This window comes from Emydura macquarii, unplaced genomic scaffold (genome assembly GCF_026122565.2).
Source record: "Emydura macquarii macquarii isolate MOO-44397 ecotype Brisbane River unplaced genomic scaffold, CSIRO-AGI_Emac_v2 contig_2768, whole genome shotgun sequence".
Taxonomy (NCBI): Eukaryota; Metazoa; Chordata; order Testudines; family Chelidae; genus Emydura; species Emydura macquarii.
In genome coordinates this window covers 47,939,855-47,958,442 of record NW_027132905.1, presented here as the reverse complement: position 1 = coordinate 47,958,442, position 18,588 = coordinate 47,939,855, and the positions used below count along the sequence as shown (strand labels likewise).

At 43.8% G+C, this 18,588-nt stretch overlaps 1 protein-coding gene across 2 annotated transcripts in view; it reads right to left on the bottom strand.

The window, feature by feature from the left end:
- The window catches only part of KAZN (kazrin, periplakin interacting protein), a 612,234-nt gene that overhangs the window by 507,732 nt on the left and 85,914 nt on the right, over positions 1-18,588 (bottom strand). The gene's annotated exons all lie outside the window — the stretch shown is intronic.

The following is an 18,588-nucleotide window of genomic DNA, read 5'->3' as shown; positions in this document are numbered from 1 at the left end:
TATACCAAACACAGCTATAATATTTAGAGCTCCCTATAGAGACAGAATTCCATGGCGATTTAGAAGGTTGGTGGAAGCCCATATAGTCTCCCACTCCTTCCATTAACAATACAGTTACCATACTAGTGGCAGCTACATCTCTGAAGTTGAGTCAGGCCTGCATCAAAATACCAGATCCAAAGATCTCCTAACTTTGGGGAAGTTCTCACCTGAATCCCAATGATAGGACTTGGAACCATCTTCGCTTTAAAAGTTGAGACACTTGGTATAGTCAAGCAACCAGACAACTATTCCTTAAAATCTTCCCTACTCTGCAATGTCTGGTTTGATGTCTCATGGCAGGTGATTGCCAGATTCTCAGAACTTCCCGCTTCTTAATTTTTAATCAGGGTTCCGTGGGTAATTTCAGGGCTTGTGCTATGTGCTGCATTGGCGAACGAAGTCCTCTTAATCACAGAATAGCTACAGCATGGGAAGCAGCAGTGGCAATTTTCCTCATCCTGCCATGCCAATGTGCTTCAATCCTGACCAGAAGAGACTCCTTCTAAAGGTGGAAATGGAGTCCAGTGCTCCACTAATTCCTCAACTTCTCCACTGAGAGTGCCGATAAAAGATGTGAAACACAATGATGGCTTTTGTGGATGGGAACTGGACTCAACCTGGCAACCTAAAGGTGAAAATCTCCTTATCCCATTACCAACCCCCCAACGCAGTCCAATTCCCTACATGAACAGCCTCTTACACAGATAGTTTTGCAGCACAAAAAGTTAATTCTCTTAAGATTAAGAGAATGACACCACAGGTATGTGGATTATAAAACAGTAGGGTTATTGCTCTGCGTATGTTTAATTATACCACCTATACTTGTATGAGTATTTAAGGCCTTTGGTCAGAATAGGACAGCACAATTCATAGGTTGGGAAAGCGCAGTTGTAAGGTACAAGGTTTTGTCTCAAAATAATATTTTTGACTAATATATTATACTAGCATCAAGAGGCCCCCCTGAGACAGAGGAGTCTTTGTGCTGGGCACTGCGAATACACATAAGAGAAAATCTCAGCCCTAAAGAGCTTACAAATCTCAATAGTCAAGACAGATAGAGGACAGGAAGGAAAACAGACGCAGACTAGAGAGGTGAAGTGAGTGACTGGCCCAAAGTCACACAGCAGGACAGTGTCAGTATCACGATTCGAACGCAGACCACCCGACTCTGAGTCCAGTGACCATTCACTAGACCATGATGCATAACAACATGATGACTAACAACATGATGATAAAGAGACACACAGAGGGGAAAAATGGAGAGTATATGAGTTGGGGGAGGCAGAAAGCAAGAGAGAAAACCAATAACTCTACAAAATTGTGCCTCTGTTTTTTACACTGCATAACAGGACATAAAATATTAATCTACCTTTAGCAATCTAGGACCAAACCCAGATGCTGTATATGGGAGAATTCTGCTCCTGTTCCTTTTGCACGTAAAAATGCATCAGATGCAACCTGTTCATGGCTCACCGAGGTCCCCAAGCAAATGAACTTTATGATACTGTAATTTATCTGAACCATAATGATATGAACTAATGATCAAATTTACCTCGGCATAATAAAAACCTTTGTGTTTCCACATAGTGGATAAATCTATGACACAATTTCCATTTAAACGATCACAAATTTTGAGTTTTCATATTTATTGTAGGCCCGTTAAATAAATGAACCTAAAACAATTCTTCAGTGTATTTTTTTTCTAGTTCATGCAGTAAAACCCTCTGCTAAGCTTTTCATTGATGGTAGAACATTATTTTGTACTGTGCTTCAGTTGTGCATAATGTACATTTGCAACTCCTGATTTGCTGAGGTTGTTTATGAATTAGGAATAGTGTGTAGAGTTCTCTGATCCTCTGACTTTAAAAACGCTAAGCAATGAAATTTAGAAAACTTACATATGCGACCTTATTCTGTCCAGATACAATCCAACCAAAAGGTACAAAGTAGCAAAGATGAACCAGAAACCTAATTTGCTCTGGGGCAAATCTCATTATCTGGTGTTTTTCTTAGAACCCCAGTTTCTGGAGTTCAGTGATGAGGAATGTTAGCTTTTATTTTTTAAAAAGTAAATGACTAGTCCTCATGGTTACAGAGGAAAGCCCGAAAAGGTGACCCGAGTTTACTCTAAAGGCTCAGAAACCAGAAGACAAATAAAAAGAACCCAACATTTGATTTGTTTTTTAAAAGTCTCAGGATTTTTAAGCCAATCTCAGGATTTTTTTGACTCCTGATTTTTGTATGGTTGTAGTTGTTAAGTCACAGAAAATACACTGACTTATTAAAGTTTCACATACACGTTCCTATTCAGTTTGGTAAAACCCTTACTGTTGTCTGTTCTGCCCTCCTCCCCTCCCCCACCCACATTTCCTTTTAAAAACAAAACCTACATTTTGGGCCTAACCTATACATCAGTGCCCTTTACAGCCCAGCTTCCATCAGTTCCAGGATATTCAAGGCAGGGGGTTTGATCCTCTGCTATATAGCTCAGGTGCCTATGGGTAAAACTGGATTTAAGCCAGATCTGCAGTTCTCTGCTTATGGCAATAGCCATGGGATAGCCTGTTCCCCCAGTGTTATTGTAAAGCAGCATCAGGGCTGCTGTAAAATTATGCCCTGCTTCCCTCTACTACAAGGGGCATCTGGTGACTGCCAGAGCACAGGGACATTCCAGCTATGCCTCTTGTCCCTCAGAAGTCCAGGGAAATAGAAAATCCTCAAGTAGGGTGCGGTGCCTCCTGGGATACCTCCATATTAGAAGCCATCTGGGCTTTCACCTGGCTTGTACCGGTAGAGTGTCTCGAATCTGGCAGAACAGGTTGGCTCTGTCTCACTATTTTTAATGGCACCGCTCCAGGTTTAAATATTGTTAAGCTGAAATGTGCTAATGGCTACTATCGGGGGAGCCTTAGCTCCAAAGACAATCACAGACCTCCTTAAAGCCAACGAGGGGGCCTAGGACTTTCATGGTCAACAGAAGGAACAATCAAGCTCCCGTAGGTAGTAAAAACAGCTGCAGATAATGGAGGGATTAACCAAGGCAATAGGCTGCACAGCTAGCCCAGAGCTAAGCCATGTGGGCAGAGGGCTTTCCCTGGCTGAAACACAGGGGACAGGATACTAGTTGCAGGCTGTGTGTGTTGGAGGCAGAGAAAGCCAGGTGAAGGCGTGAGTGTGACCCTGAGAAGAAGCAGAGGGACTGGGCTTCTTGGGCACAGAACTCACTGGAGAAGCAAACTTAAGGATTTCTGAGTGAGATCATATCTCCACTGATGGTGGCCAATTCACCACCATCCGATCGATTTATCCGGATCGATCGAGCAGAAGTGAAGACCCGCTCAATTGATCCAGAAGTCTATTTAATAAAACCACCTCCCCCAAAAAGCATAGTGCTGCGTCGACGGGTACGCATTTCCCATCAGTGCAGCGTAGTGGAGACGACGCGCAGAAGGGAATTTAGGAAGTCGACATAAGTTACGCAAGCTACTCTATGTAGCTTGCGTAACTCCCGTCGCCTGCCGCCGAATTTGCCTGTCAGTGTAGACCCGGACTAAGAAAACTATCTGCTCGTTTGTTTCTACTGTGTTCAGGGAAACAGAACTAGGTATAACCTTATTTGTTTATAAAAAACCAAAAAAGCAACACAAAAAAGATACCAGACTCATGTAATCGATTTTTAATCCTAATGAATATCCCTGGCTAAATGCTGAGGCCAAAGGGCAACACAATAAATCCCTGTCCATATGCTGACACATGTTCATGTATAACAAATCTCCGAGGCAGAGCCACTGTCGGCTGTTACCACTGATGAAAGAGATCTTGGAGTCATTGTGGATAGTTTTCTAAAAATATTCATTCCATGTGCACCAGCAGTCAAAAAAGCTATCAGAATGTTAGGAAAGGGATAGATAATAAGACAGAAAATATCATAATGCCACTATATAAATCCATGGTATGCCCACACCTGGAATATTGTGTGCAGTTCGGATCACTCATCTGAAATAAGATATATTCAAATTGGAAAAGGTACAGAAAAGGGTAACAAAAATGATTAGCTTACAAAATGAGGAAAAATTAAAAAGCCTGGGACGTCACCACTTGGAAAAGAGAAGACTAAAGGGGGACATGATAGAGGTCTATAAAATCATGAATGGTGTGGAGAAAATGAATAAGGAAGTGTTATTTACCCTTCACATAACACAAGAACTTGGGGTCACCCATGAATTAATAGGTCACAGGTTTAAAACAAGCAAAAGGAAGTACTTCTTCACACAACACACAGTCAACCTGTGGAACTCATTGCCAGGGGAAGTTGTGAAGGCCAAAAGTATAAATGGGTTGAAAATAGAATTAGATAAGTTCATGGAGGATAGGTCTGTCAATGGCTATTAACCAGGATGGTCAAGGGTGCAACCCCATGCTCTGGGTGTTCTAAGCCTCTAACTGCCAGAAGCTGGGAGTGAACAACAGAGGATGAATCACTCAATAATTGCCCTGTTCTGTTCATTCCCTCTGAAGCATCTGAATATGGCCACTGTCGAAAGACAGGACACTGGTCTAGATGGACCATTGGTCTGACCTACTACGGCCATTTTTATGTCTTTATGTCTACACACAAGGTATCACATGTATAAAGTGTGTGTGAGGTGGTGGTTGATAATGTGGGCCAAAGCTTCTCCAGGGCCTCAGAGCTTCTAACACATCTGCATCCATCCCTACGGCAATATAAATTGTCCCAGCACTGTGAAATATTATTTCCAATGTAATGTTAAAGGACGGCAGGCAACTAGATTTAGACTAAATTAAAATCATATTTTAAGGCAAGATACATTATGATAAAGCTGCCCATGGTCACAAGCCAGAGGAATGACTTAATACTGAAAATTCACATTTACATTTGAATGTTATCCACATCTTCACCCAAATCAAAAGCCATAATGGGAATAAAATGTACATTGGCTCGTCTGCATGTGATTGGAACAAGCTAAGGGGAGCAAATCAGTCCTGATGTGTTTGAGGTTCTAAAGCCCAGCTGTGGCTACCACAGCCTTTCCGTATTACTGCAGGGAAACAGCTAATAGGATGGCCCTGTCTTTCACGCATTAATAAACCTCTCAGAGATTTAGTGGCGCGGCTGGGCAGTGCCTCAAAAAGTTTGAAAAACCACTTTCATTCCTAACGTGTCGACGATGATCCAATCCTTTTGAAGTTCCTTCCAAGACTGGCATCTCTCTCAACCCACTCACCTCCCCCTCTCTTTCCCCTGACTCCTTTACATGAAATATATGCTTGTGATCAAAGAGCCCTTGGAGGATGAGACAGTGAGCATGGAGGATGTAAGAAGGGTTCTAATGGTTTGAGCACTGGCGTACCTGGTGTCTTGTCCTGTTATCATAAATACGGGGCCCAGAGCATTGGATGGACATATTTTGAATAGTAACAAATCAATAATATGCTGGATCGTGACTTTAGAATGCCTGGGGCCAGAAGCCAGATAATCCATTCCAGCATTTACAAATGCCCCCGTTTACACTGGGATAAAATTTGGGAATATTTAGCGATGCAGGGGGCAGAAGAACACATATTCAGTAAAGCTTCCCATGCTTTGCTCTTACTCAGTCATAGTGTCTCCCACTGTGTGGGGACACAAGTGGGATGGGGGGAAAAGAGGTACAAGATGCCTCCCTTCCATAGTCCTTCTCCTGGGCACAAATGCAGCCCCTAGCACAACACTTCTTCCCAACAGTCCTAGCTGGGAAGGCAGCAAGAAGAGGCAGGATCATCTGCACACCCATGAATATGCATTGACACCCATCCACCATGCACAAGCAAACACACCCCACATTACCATAAAAGGGTGACAGAGTTGCTCCTGCCAGACAAATTTCCCAAGAGAAATTCTGGCGGACTGCACCGTGGCCGCTCAAACATGGAGTGAGGCTTTAAAGCCACTGTCTGTTTCTACTTGTGTTTTAATTTGAGGCTTTGGAACATCCGATATACAACAAAGCTCTGCCTCCTTCTACGACCAGTGGAGGATGGTGCTCCAGGCTATCCTCATGGATGGCAGGATTAATTGGGGAGTCCTGTCTTTCCATTGCTGCCGTGCTCTCAGGAAGCTGCGTGGCCAAAGAGCCTCTGACGCAGGATCCTGCCCACTAGAGCTGCTCTCCTTGTTACTCGGTCACATGGCTGCCTGATGTATGTACAGAGCTGTTATCAGGAAGAGCCTGCAAACCCCTGGAGGTTTCAGGTCATTACGTTGTGGACAGGGAGGATAAATTCTGTGTGCTATGCAACTGTTACAAAAGAGCATCTCGGTCCTAATGTCCAAAAAATGGGATACATTCAAAGGGGAAGGAATGAAGGCAAACCATGGTCTCTTTGAGGCAGTGGCAAATTCCCTCCCAACTTCAATGGGCCCCATATTTGACCCTTAGAATCTGTAGTGGGGACTGATGTTCCTGGCTGGCAAAAGAGTTGGTGTAAAAGTCCATATACTGGAAAATACCCTCTTTTTGAACAACAGGCAAATTATCAGCAGCTTTGTAAGAACATAAGAATGGCCATACTGGGTCAGACTGATGCTCCATCTAGCCCAGTATCCTATCTTCTGACAGTGGCCAATGCCAGGTGTTTCAAAGGGAATGAATAGAACAGGGAATAATCAAATGATCCATCCCGTCGGCCATTCCCAGCTTCTAGCAAACAGGAATCCCTGCCTATCCTGGCTAATAGCCATTGACGGCCCTATCCTCCATGAATGTATCTAGTTCTTTTTTGAACCTCGTTATAATCTTGGCCTTCACAACATCCTCTGGCAAGGAGTTCCACAGATTGGCTGTGTGTTGTGTGAAGAAATACTTCCTTTTGTTTGTTTTAAACCTGTGACCTATTAATTTAATTTGGTGACTCCCTTAGTTTTTGTGTTATGATGAGTAAATAACACTAACTTTTTTTTTACTTTCCCCACACCAGTCATGATTTTATAGACCTCTTGTGTCCCCCGCTAATCGTCTCTTCCAAGCTGAAAAGTCCCAGTCTTATTAATCTTTCCTCACATGGAAGCTTTTCCATACCCCTAATCATTTCAGTTGCCCTTTTCTGTACCTTTTCCAATTCCAATATAACTTTTTTGAGATGGGGCGACCAGACCTGCACGCAGCCTTCAAGATGTGGGCGCACCATGGATTTATAAAGAGGCAACATGATATTTTCTGTCTTATTATCTATCCCTTTCCTAATGATTCCCAACATTCTGTCAACAGAATGTCAGATTCTCCTGAAGTCCGGAGCTCTTCTATAGACTCGTTCGGGATTAAAGCAATTGAATCGTGTATCGTTGGAACTTTCAGAGCAACACAAGGAAGCAGCCTGACAAATACTTCAACTGAAGTTGTTGAGATGGAAGGAGAATACATTACTCTGGACATGTAACTAGCCATGCTTTCAGCAGCTCTTCTTGTGATTAGGTTTTAAGTGATATACGACTGTCAGCACACATGGGGACTCTTCCCAGCAGCACATTTTTTCTTCCTTCTTTACAGCACAGATTGTCAGGTGCATTATGGTGGAATCTGAGCCTTCTTTTGTAGCCCCAAATATTGGTCACAGCGAGAGGCAAGATTGCAGAGTAAAGACTTGACACATTCACTTTGGTAAATCCGATATCTAACATTTTCAAACCTGGTTTGTTCCTAAAGCCAAACCTAGGCTCCTAAATAAGAAGTGGTCTTGCTTTTCAGTGGCGTATGAGCAGCCCCAACTCATGTTTCAGTTTGCTGGAAATGTATTGGCTAGAGCTGAGCAAAAAACCCGGGTTTTCCACCCCCTAGGGAAACGCCATTATTTCAATGTTTTTTTCATCATGAATCAGAATGAAAGGTTGAAACATTGATATATTACATGAAATACCAAGTTCAGAAGAAATTTCTGTTAGGAAATGGAGAACGTTTTGTTTTGGAATTTGTGATAAATATTTCCAAACTGAAATATTTTGTTTCAGTTTGTTGGCCTGACCTGAAATGTCTCATTTTCCATCAGTGCATATGAAGTAAATGAGAATGCCGTGTTCATTTCAGCTGCAAATAGAATTTGCCAACTGGAAAAGGATAACATGGGTAGGGAAAAATACTATTGTCACTTTGTTATTTTATTTTGGAAGGGGATATTAGAACAATGGAAAGAAAAGTCTCATTAAATCTTATTAAAAAAAAGAGTAGTGGACTGGCACAAGGACTGGCAAATAGATTTAGGGAACTTGTCTAATGGGCTGTGGAACCAATTATTTATATGACCCCAATCAGATAATGAGCTCCATTGAAGCCAGACCCCTAACCCCACAATGAGCTCACTGAAGAATCAGGGCCTAAATCACCAATTTAAATCTGACCTCAGACAACAGTGATTGCAATTCACCAGTGCTGTATAAAATAGCTCTGTAGAGCATGTCAGGCATAGTAACCCTGGCAACCAAACTCAGTGCTTACCAGGAAAGGTTGTGCAAAACAACCACAAAGCGTTTGAAAAATTCAGTCCCAGGGTTGCAAGTTGGAACAGATGTAGACCCAGTCATAGACAGAGAGAGATAAGAGGCTTAGACGCTTTCAGAAGAATCCTTTATTGTCTAGCTGATGAAGAACTGCCAGAATACCTTCCATTGTGTATGCACTCGAGCCAGGGCTTTCACAACAGCTCAGAAGGCTAAGATTGCAACCTACAAGCTTTCCGGCACCTATCAGAAAAGTCTTACGGCTTGCTAGCTGTGTTTCTAGCACTTGCGTCATTATTCTGGGGCCATGTCGGGCAAGTTCTGGCTAGATAAAAAGGCCGATCAAAGGTGATGAGGGCAATTCAGAAGGTTTGCTGCTAGTCAGGATGTTATTGTTTTATTCACTGTATCCACACTTCATACCCTTTCACAAATGAACTGAATAGAAGATTAAGGCCCCTGAAGAAATACCGCCCCAAATTTCAGTATCTCTGCCCGGTGAAGAATACTTACTAATAACAGTGAGCACTTACACACACACACACACACACACACACACACACACACACACACACACACACACACACACACACACACACACACACACACACACACACACACACACACACACACTCTCTCTCTCTCTCTCCCTCTCTCTCTCGACACAGAAGCCAAAAACTGGGTAAAACCCAAAACGGTGGCAACCCTAATCCCATGCAACACTGCTGCATTCTGTGAGGCAAATCCCTAAGCTGCTTTTCCCCTCCCAGACTCTTCGGGGAAAAAGGGGGCATCAGCTGGCTGTCTCTTCCCTTACTTTGGGTGGGAGCCTGTCTGGTCAAACCATCAACTGCCTAATCTAGATAGCTGGATAGAGAATCACACAAAGGCTTCTGAGCTCTGTATTCTGTGGGTGGCACTCACATCAGAGGCTGACCAGGCAGTTCGCTGTGGCATGTGAGGGTATGTGGGTGGCTGGACTGGCTACAGCCCCCTGCCGGGCCATTGTTGGATTAGGGCAGGCAAGGAGCCAAGCCTCACAGCCCCACTCCAAGAGTGAGGGGTGGGATGGGGAGCAGCCATCAGGTGACCTCGGAGGAGTCTGGAATGTGGCTAGGAGGCCCTCCAGCTCAGAAGACACCCACAGTGAGTGCAGGTCCATGCTGAAGAAGGAGTTTGCCAATGGGACGGGAGGCAATTTCCTGAGCACAAAAGATTTGCACCATTTGGGTTGGGAGGCCAGATCCTGGACGCTCCCAGGGTTCAGATAGAACCCAATCCCAGAATTCCCACTCAGGTGGCCTCCAAATCTGGACAGGCCCACCTGGAAGTCAACCCTCCTCTCCTTCCACATGAACACCTTGCTCAGCTCTATGATTCACACTTGTTTCTTTGGGGGTTCCTCTTTAGTCCCTGTCGTGCCATCGTGATACTGAACAGCTGAAGGTCCTGTGAACTGAATCATTGGAGGGATCCTTCCATTCATCCACTATTAAGCAGTCTGGTCAATGCCAAAGCAAAGGAACTCCCAATAGCTTCAGTTCTCTGCAATGAGCAAAGGCTCCTGCTGCATTCATTGGTCGGGGGCAGGGGGAGCACTAATACAGCTAATAATGTTAGGGGAACAGAAAAACCAATACGTACAAGCAGCCGATCATAACTTTCACATGTTCCCAAGGAAATTAACACACCCGCTCCTTCATTTCTCTGCCACCCACCTTGACAAATCACCAGGATTAGCATAAACTTTGCTCCAAATTCCACCTCTATTATGACGTCCATCCCATAAATTAAAGCTGAAAGGCGCAGTTTGTTCGGGCAGACTATTTCAGCTCGCCTCCTTTGACAATCCCAGTCATCAGCAACAGAGCCGGAATAGTTCGAGTCCCTGGAATTATGTGGAGCTCCTGGATAGGAGAGGGGATGTGGAAAACAGAAGAGCTCAGTTCTATTCCTACTTTGCCGCTGACACATGGTGTGATGTTTGGCAAGCCACTTTTGCTCACTCTCTGCCTCAGTTTACCCATCTGTCAAATGAGGATAAGGATACTCACTTTCCTTTGATCTAGGTATGAGAAAGCACTGCAAACGTTAGGCAGCAGTATTAAACGCACTGAGTCAGCCCTTCACCCTTCTGAGGATAAAGGGCTTTCAGGTGTCATGCCGCCAAGAGGCACTGGGAAGCCAATCAACACCATGGAGGGAGCCCGCCCTCCCTGGGATCTGCCTGTGGGCAGACCAGTACCAGCTGAGGCTGGGTTCTCTTGTGAGCCACCCAGGCCTACTGACCTCACAGACCCCTTCCCATCATGAATCAAGCACATGGAAAGTACTCTGAGGAATGAATTTCTCAGAGCTCCCTGGATATTTCCCCCCCCCCCCCCCACCTCTTCCATGAGGAATATATGTACCTGAGGCCTGGTCTATGCTGGCTGCGGATTTCGGCGGCAGTCGAAAGGGAGATACGCAAGCTACATACAATAACTGGAGTATCTCCTGTCGACTTCCTAACGTCTACTTACCGCAGTGTCTCCACTGCACTGTGCCCATGGGAAATGCCCTCCCATCAACGCAGCGCTACGCTGCTTGCCGGGGTGGATTTACAGAGTCGACTTCCGTGTTTGATTGAGCGCATCTTTACTGCCCCTCAATCGAACCCGCAAAAATCGATCCTGCACTGCCGGCGGTGCCACCAGGAGTGTAGACACAGCCTGAGACTCTGTGGTCTTAAAGGGCCTGATCCAAAGCCCACTGAAATCAGCAGGAAGATTGCCATGCAATCTAGAAAGCTTTACAGGCCAGAGGGTTGGGAATTTTTTTATATCTCAAAGATTTTCGCATGATAGGAAAATTGTTTCCCACCCAGCTCTACTTTATATTCCCCTTCCTCCTCCTTTTCTTGCCTGTTCTATCTGCCTTCATTTCTTCTCCAGTTAAATATAAAGTCGGGGCTAGTTGTTGGACTACTGCTGATCCACCCACTGCTGGCTTTGAACCTGCACTGCAAATAGTCCCCCCTCCTCCTTTCATCACGTGAGGTTCTGCTGCAGGAGGCGAAGCTTCCCTTGCAGCCAGTTCAACGTCCCAGTGGAGAAACACCTGCCCTGCTTACAACTGCATGAAGCGCTAATACAATTAGACCAGAATTTAACACAGAATCAATTTATTTTCTTCCTGCAAATTTTTCATTGGTTCTGCTCATTACCCATCATATCAAGTACATGATTTTTGTGCTCAGTTGGAGAATTCCTATTCGTCAGTGCACCCAGTCATTTGTCTAATTTGGTTCTGCATCATATCATCACGATACATGTACGCTTCACCAAACTGGGCTACTTATACCAAAGACCTTGGATGATGTGCTTTTCATTTCCTGTCCATAGTCTTCAGGATCCTCACTAGTTCCTGTACTCATCCATCTTATGGTTTAAGTGTTCTCTCTTCTCCTAGGCCATTACTGCGGCTTTGTTCACACTCTTATAAATTAAAGTCTGTCAGCTTTTCTATTATAAATCTCCACGAGTCAGGCAGAAAAATTCACTCCAGTGAGGAGTGCAGCACAGAAGTAATTTTTTTTCTTAATGAAATCTGAGGTGGGATATAAAATCCACATTGAATGCTAGTGCTGTTAGAAAAGTAAAATAAAAGAAAGCAGATCAAGTTTTGCACCCTTCACCCCCAATAATTCTCTGTTGCTTTCTTGCTTTTTTCTTTTAAACTTGTACACTTGCATTAAATGATCAGTTTATATATTGGGCACATGCACCCCTTGCACTTTTATGGCACCTTTCCTGCAAGTGTCACACTCTTGTAAACTGCACTGTGTCTCCCTCTAGTGGCTAGACCACATAAAGGATAACAGTCTATCAATGCTGCGAGCTAGTGGAGTTGCTCCTTTAGTTCAAGTGGCAGTGCTTTAGTGAAGAAAGTCCCAAGCTCACACCTTGTTCCTCAGCACACTATGTAAATGTGGCAGACCGAATGTGGCCCACCCTCACCTTGCATGCACCCATTGTAAAGAGACTGTGAGATAGGAGCTAAGAGGGGCTGGTGCGGGTGCTGAGGAAAGGAATCCTTCCACTAACAACTTGGAGTGGAGTGGCTTCACTGCCAATACTATGGCAAATCAGCTGCATTGGTTGCAGCTGAGGAGTGGCTGCATTTGCCCTCCACATGGAGGTTTAGGCCTGAGGATTCAGGCAGTGGCAGAGCCACTGGCTTTTCCCTAACAGCCCTTCTCCATCCCAAGTCCTGCACCTACCATGGAAAGAGAAGCACCACAGGGAACTGCTTGAGGTATGGCTCTGGCTTTTGCATGGTCTGCCCTCCCTCTTGTGCAATGGAACTAAAGTGGTTCTCCTTAGGGCCTTCCACACCCCCAGGGGAAACATTTGACCCCCACTCAGGGTGTGCCTACAGTGAAGCTGGAAGATGTAATTCCATTATAGTCTTGGCCTTCCATTATCTTGGCCTTCACAACATCCTTTGGCAAGGAGTTCCTTAAGTTGACTGTATATTGTGTGAAAAAATACTTCCTTTTGTTCATTTTAAACCTGCTGCCTATTAATTTCATTTGGTGATCCCTAGATTTTCTGTTATTAGAAGGAGTAAACAACACTTCCTTATCTACTTTCTCTACACTAGTCATGATTTTATAGACCTCTATCATATCCCCCTATCATCTCTTTTCGAAGCTGAAAAGTCCCAGTCTAATTAATCTCTTCTCATATGGAAGCTTTTCCATGCCCCGTATCATGTAAGTTGCCCTTTTCTATACCTTTTCCTATTCCAATTTATCTCTTTTGAGATGGGGCGACCAGACCTGCACGCAGTATTCAAGAAGTGGGTGTACCATGGATTTACAAAGAGGCATGATGATATTTTCTATCTTGTTATCTATCCCTTTCCTAATGATTCCCAACATTCAGTTAGCTTTTTAGACTGCCACTGCACATCGACTGGATGTTTTCAGAGAACTATCCACAAATGATTCCAAAATCTCTTTCTTGAGTGGTAACAGCTAATTTAGACCCATCATTTTATATGTATAGGTGGGATTATGTTTTACAATGTGCACTACTTTGCATTTATCAGCATTGAATTTCATCTGCCATTTTGATGCCCAGTCACCCAGTTTTGTGAGATCTCTTTGTAACTCTTCGCAGTCTGCTTTGGACTTAACTATCTTGGGTAGTTTTGTATCATTTGCAAATGTTTCCACCGCCCTGTTTATCCCTTTTCCCAGATCATTTATGAATATATTGAACAGTACTGGTTCGAGTACAGACTGAGCAGGCAACGATTGAGAAACACCACGCAGAATGGTTCCGATTTTAAAGAGGCCCTACATCACAGACGGCAACCCAGTTTCCAAAGGGCTTCAACCATCTGCAGAAGAACTCTACTTTTTAGTATTTAAAGAAACAGAGAGGAACCTCCTGCCATATGCACCCTCAAAATCTTAAGCGAGAAGAATAATGAGGCAAATTCTCCATCCCCACCAGCATTAAATCTTAGCGATTTCCCTACATTTTTTAGTAAAGGAAATGCTATCTACAATAATGACCTACACAGAGAAGCACATCTCATGACCAAAAAAAAAAAAAAGACGACAATTATTTGTGCTCAGGTATAAATGCAATGAAGAAGGTATATTCAGTTCTGATTGAAAAATACCTTTGATCCCTAACCTGCAAATCTATTACAGTTTCCATTTTAGTCTTCTGTGGGTCAGGTTGAATAATACATTGGGAATATCAAGAGTGAGACATTCAGTCTAATAGAAGCTCAGGTATGGAATCCGCATCAGCTTCTTGCGTCCTTTCCATTCTAATCTCAACATTTTTCAAATGCAAGAAGCAATTTAAGCAGGTGAACATACCATAGCGATTCTCTCTTAGTGGTTTGACATTACCCTGGAGATTGGAAAAAAAGATACATTTTCCAAGCCCTGGCCTTTTCGTATTGCTCTTTCCATCATAAGCGACGTGCCGTGTCTCTTTAAATGGAAGATGGCCTGTCTGACACTAGAATCAGCAACAGGTCAGCAACGTTGATTTTTTTTTGCAGGGTGTCTCACAGAGACGAAGGACACACAGGGGAGAAAGGAAATTGCTTTATGTCAGAGATAAAAAATATGCTCAGGCTGACGACTACTTCAAGGAAAGGGTGGATCAGATAAGTTATTCCAGGAGGACTCTTTCTAAGCTGCTGCCCGGATGAACAAAAAGTGAAATAAGGGGAAAGTAATATTAGGGTTATGAAATCTATTGACAAAAGCCAACAGTCAAAGTTATCCTTAGAGGGAATGACTGAGTATCTGAGGAAATATAAGCTAGTGGTTAGAACAGAACTTAGCATCAGGAAAGCCGGGTTCTCCACCTAGCTCTGCTGTGGGACATTGGACAAGGCGCTTAGACCAGAATTTTTTAAATTGTTCATCATCCACAGTTAGGGCCAGATTTTCAAAAAAGATTGACTCCCATTTAGGCACCAAAACAAGCGGCCACATGGTGTGTTGGGCTCCTGAGAAAATCTGGCTTCAGCCATTGGTAAAAACCCTTTAAAAAATTCTGGCCTACCAGCCTTGTCTAACGTCTTTGTGGGTACAGAGCACTTGGAAGTCTGGGCCCAGCGCCTTTAAAAACTCTGGCCCTTACTTTCCCTGGCTCAGTTTCCCCATTTTTAGACCAGGTGGGGTTACCATCCACACAGAGGTAATTAGGAGGCCTAATTAAATTGAGAGTGTAAACTGCTTTCAGGATCTCAGATAAAAGATGCTTCATACCATAAGGGCAAAGTATTGTTACTTGAAACCCTTGCAATCTGGATTTGATTTCTCCTGCTTTATTTATACCAGGAGAAGATTCATTTATCTCAAAGCCATTTAGTAAATGAATACAATCCAGGCAAAAATTGAGATCAACCTTCTGGGGAAATGGCATGTCTGGTAGAACACAATAGGGATGTAGCCAATAGGGTCTATTGGAATCCCCCTAAGAAATGCTTTGGGGTTGGATCATATTCCCTAGGTCCATGCACTGGAAGGCAACACCCACCCATGAAAGGGAACGAAGCCACATCCACAGCACCATCTTCCTCTTTTTCTGGGCACGGTGGAGGCTTCTCCACATGGTCCTTGGCTGGGGAAGGGAATGGAAACTGGGTAGAGAAGACACTAATGATAGATCTTGTTTCTCAGCCACACTCCTCCCAGGAAAATTAGTCCTGGGAATCTGAAGGACAGCTGTACAGGGGTCAGGAGCCCTGCTAGGGGACAAGGACTGGTATGAAGGTACAGGAGCCCTGCATGGATCCCCAGGCTGGGCCTATAAGCTCTTGCATGCGAGGTGGGGAATTAGGACAGGATAGTATGGATATCTCAGCAAGAGGATCCTCACAGAGATGTCTTCCTCTCTGTTATCGGTGAATAGTTAGGAGCTCCAAGATAAGCTCTGCTGTTTACAGTTGTTTAAACTCATTGACTTTAGGGGGTGGGGTGTAGATGAGGGCAGAACTTAGCCCCTTTCCTTTATAATCCTCCTAGCTCATATACATCATGCATTTAATGACCTTTAAATGACATGATTCATTTAATGACATGGACAGAACTGTGGTGTCACACACCTTAGTTTGTAACATCATAGAATGAACTGGATAGCAGAAACAGGGGAGCTACGAAGAGGAGTCAGATCTTGTTTAACAGAAATTGCCAGTGGTGGGAAAGGAAAAGTGACATACCAACAACGTGACATAGAAAATATCCCATTGTGCTGGAATGTGGCTGTGGAACTGTAATTTCTGTTCCGGAAGTGACATTAGCCCAAACTCAAGTTGTCTGTGATACAGCTGCACTCAACTAGCAATAGCGAGAGAAATATCAGGCCAAACTCAAGCACCATGCAATGAGGCGCAATTCCAGTGTTTTGAATTTGGTCTATCACTGGGTACCAATTTGATATCTTGAAAAAAATGTGTAGCCACTAGTAACTCACAGTGCTGCACACTCTTAGTCACATGCAACTTCACAAAAAGACAGTAATGGTAGAACCCAGATCCATCTGCTCCAACACACACTCAGGACCTAACAACTTGAGCTGAAGGAGGATCACCATCAGCTATTACCTGTATAGAGCCAATGACACATGGCTGAGCAGTTCTGACTCCATCCAGCAGAGGGCTGTGGTGCACATGGACACTCTCCCATCATAATCATATCCTATTATGACACAATTTCAGGTTCAAGAATAATTTGTACTCGTTTTTTAAAACAATATAAAGTTTCTAAACCATTTTAGGCAACTTTTTTACCCACTCCCCAATCAAGGACAATTGAACAGTCCATTAGCTATTCCTCTGCACTAGATTCATTCATAGATTTGTAAGGCCAAAAGGGACCGTTCGATTATGTTGTCTGAGCTCTTGCCACAGGATTCCACCCAGCGACTTGTGTAGGAGCGCCTAGTGGATATCGGTACCAAAAAGAGCTTTTAGAGCGTCCGGTGAAAGAAACAACACAATTGACATAATTTCTTTAGTGACTTTATAACTTAACAACAACTTATAATTGTAACCTTTAAAAAGTGTGGCTGTTCAATGAGAAACCACCCCAAGGGAAATTAGGATGTCTCCTGGATGGAGTTGTTTTTCTACTAAGCTATAGGAAAAAATATCCAGCCAGCTGCTGCTCTGCAATTTCATGTTTACCAGCCACTTTGCCACAGATCCCAGCAAGAAGCTTTGTGCGATGATCTATGTAGGTATTTACAAACAGAACAATGCGACATAGTGGAACACTTCAGCTTGTGATGGTTTGGCAGCCCATAGATTCTTGGCATCAGACCTCCAGAAGCATAGAGACAATAATAGCCAGGGCTGGTAAAATGCCCAGATTTCCTTAGCAATGCCCTATTCATGTGTCACTCACCCTTGGCTGTACAGCCCCCAGGGTCAAGGGAGTTGTCTGGAGGTGTCAGCATCAGATAACAATTGCCTGATTTTCCGTGTACGGTGCATACAATTATACAGATCAGTGGCCTGTGTTTCGTTTGCATAAAGAATAGTCAGTTCATCTTTCTGTTGCTGTCTCCCAAGTGCTCTCCTGTCACCTTGGAAACGATTGGGTCTCCCCACTTGGGTCTGCCAGAACCGGAGACTGTTCTTGTGAGATTCGGACAGCATCCAAATCCAAACCTTGGATCCACCCTGGAGCCAAAACCAATGGGTCAATCGTGCCTCTGGAAATTCAAATTGGAAACCCCGATGCCATTTGTGGTGCATAAGAACAACTTTATGGAAACCACTAGCAATATCCTTATGTGCCTTGGCTCTCTTTATATTATCAAGATAGACAGAAGTATCTTTTACACACAGCTCTTGTAATACCTTGAGTCTGTGGTAAAAAGCACGGCACGCACAACAGGTAACCTTTTTCTGACTAGTGGCGTTTACTAGACAAGGACTTCCTGACTGCTGTGTTAGCTAACTGATGTCCAGACGAAACAGAGAACTTAACCAGTCAACAAGGTCTCTCCTCATCTATTAGCTGGTCTCACTGGGCCTTATTTTCTTCTCACACTAGCATTACACTGGTCTAACTCTGTGGACTTTAAAAGGGGTTACTCTTAATTGACACCTGAGTACATGAGATGAGGTTAGGTGAAAAAATCAATGACCGAACTCGTATTCATGCCTTTGTCAGTCTCCCCCAAATGGCTTAGTTTGTGGCCTCAGCCCCTCTGATGGATAGAACCAAAACTTTCTAAAGCATGTCATAGTCCTGTATTGGAGATTCTCTTTTAATGAAAGCAGTAGAGACTTCATCTTTTAGAGCAGGCGATCCAGTTATTATGTATGATTATTTGTACTGTGGTAGCCCATAGACTCACTCATGGACCAGGATCCCACTGTGCTAGACATTGTACAAACATCTTGCTATCACTGGTATCTTCTGAAAGACCATTGAATGCAATATAGCAGCAATCATGGATTCGTTACCATCTGAACCGGCTAAGATGCCTGCTGCATCAGTTTCCTGCTTGACTAGCACATGTTTC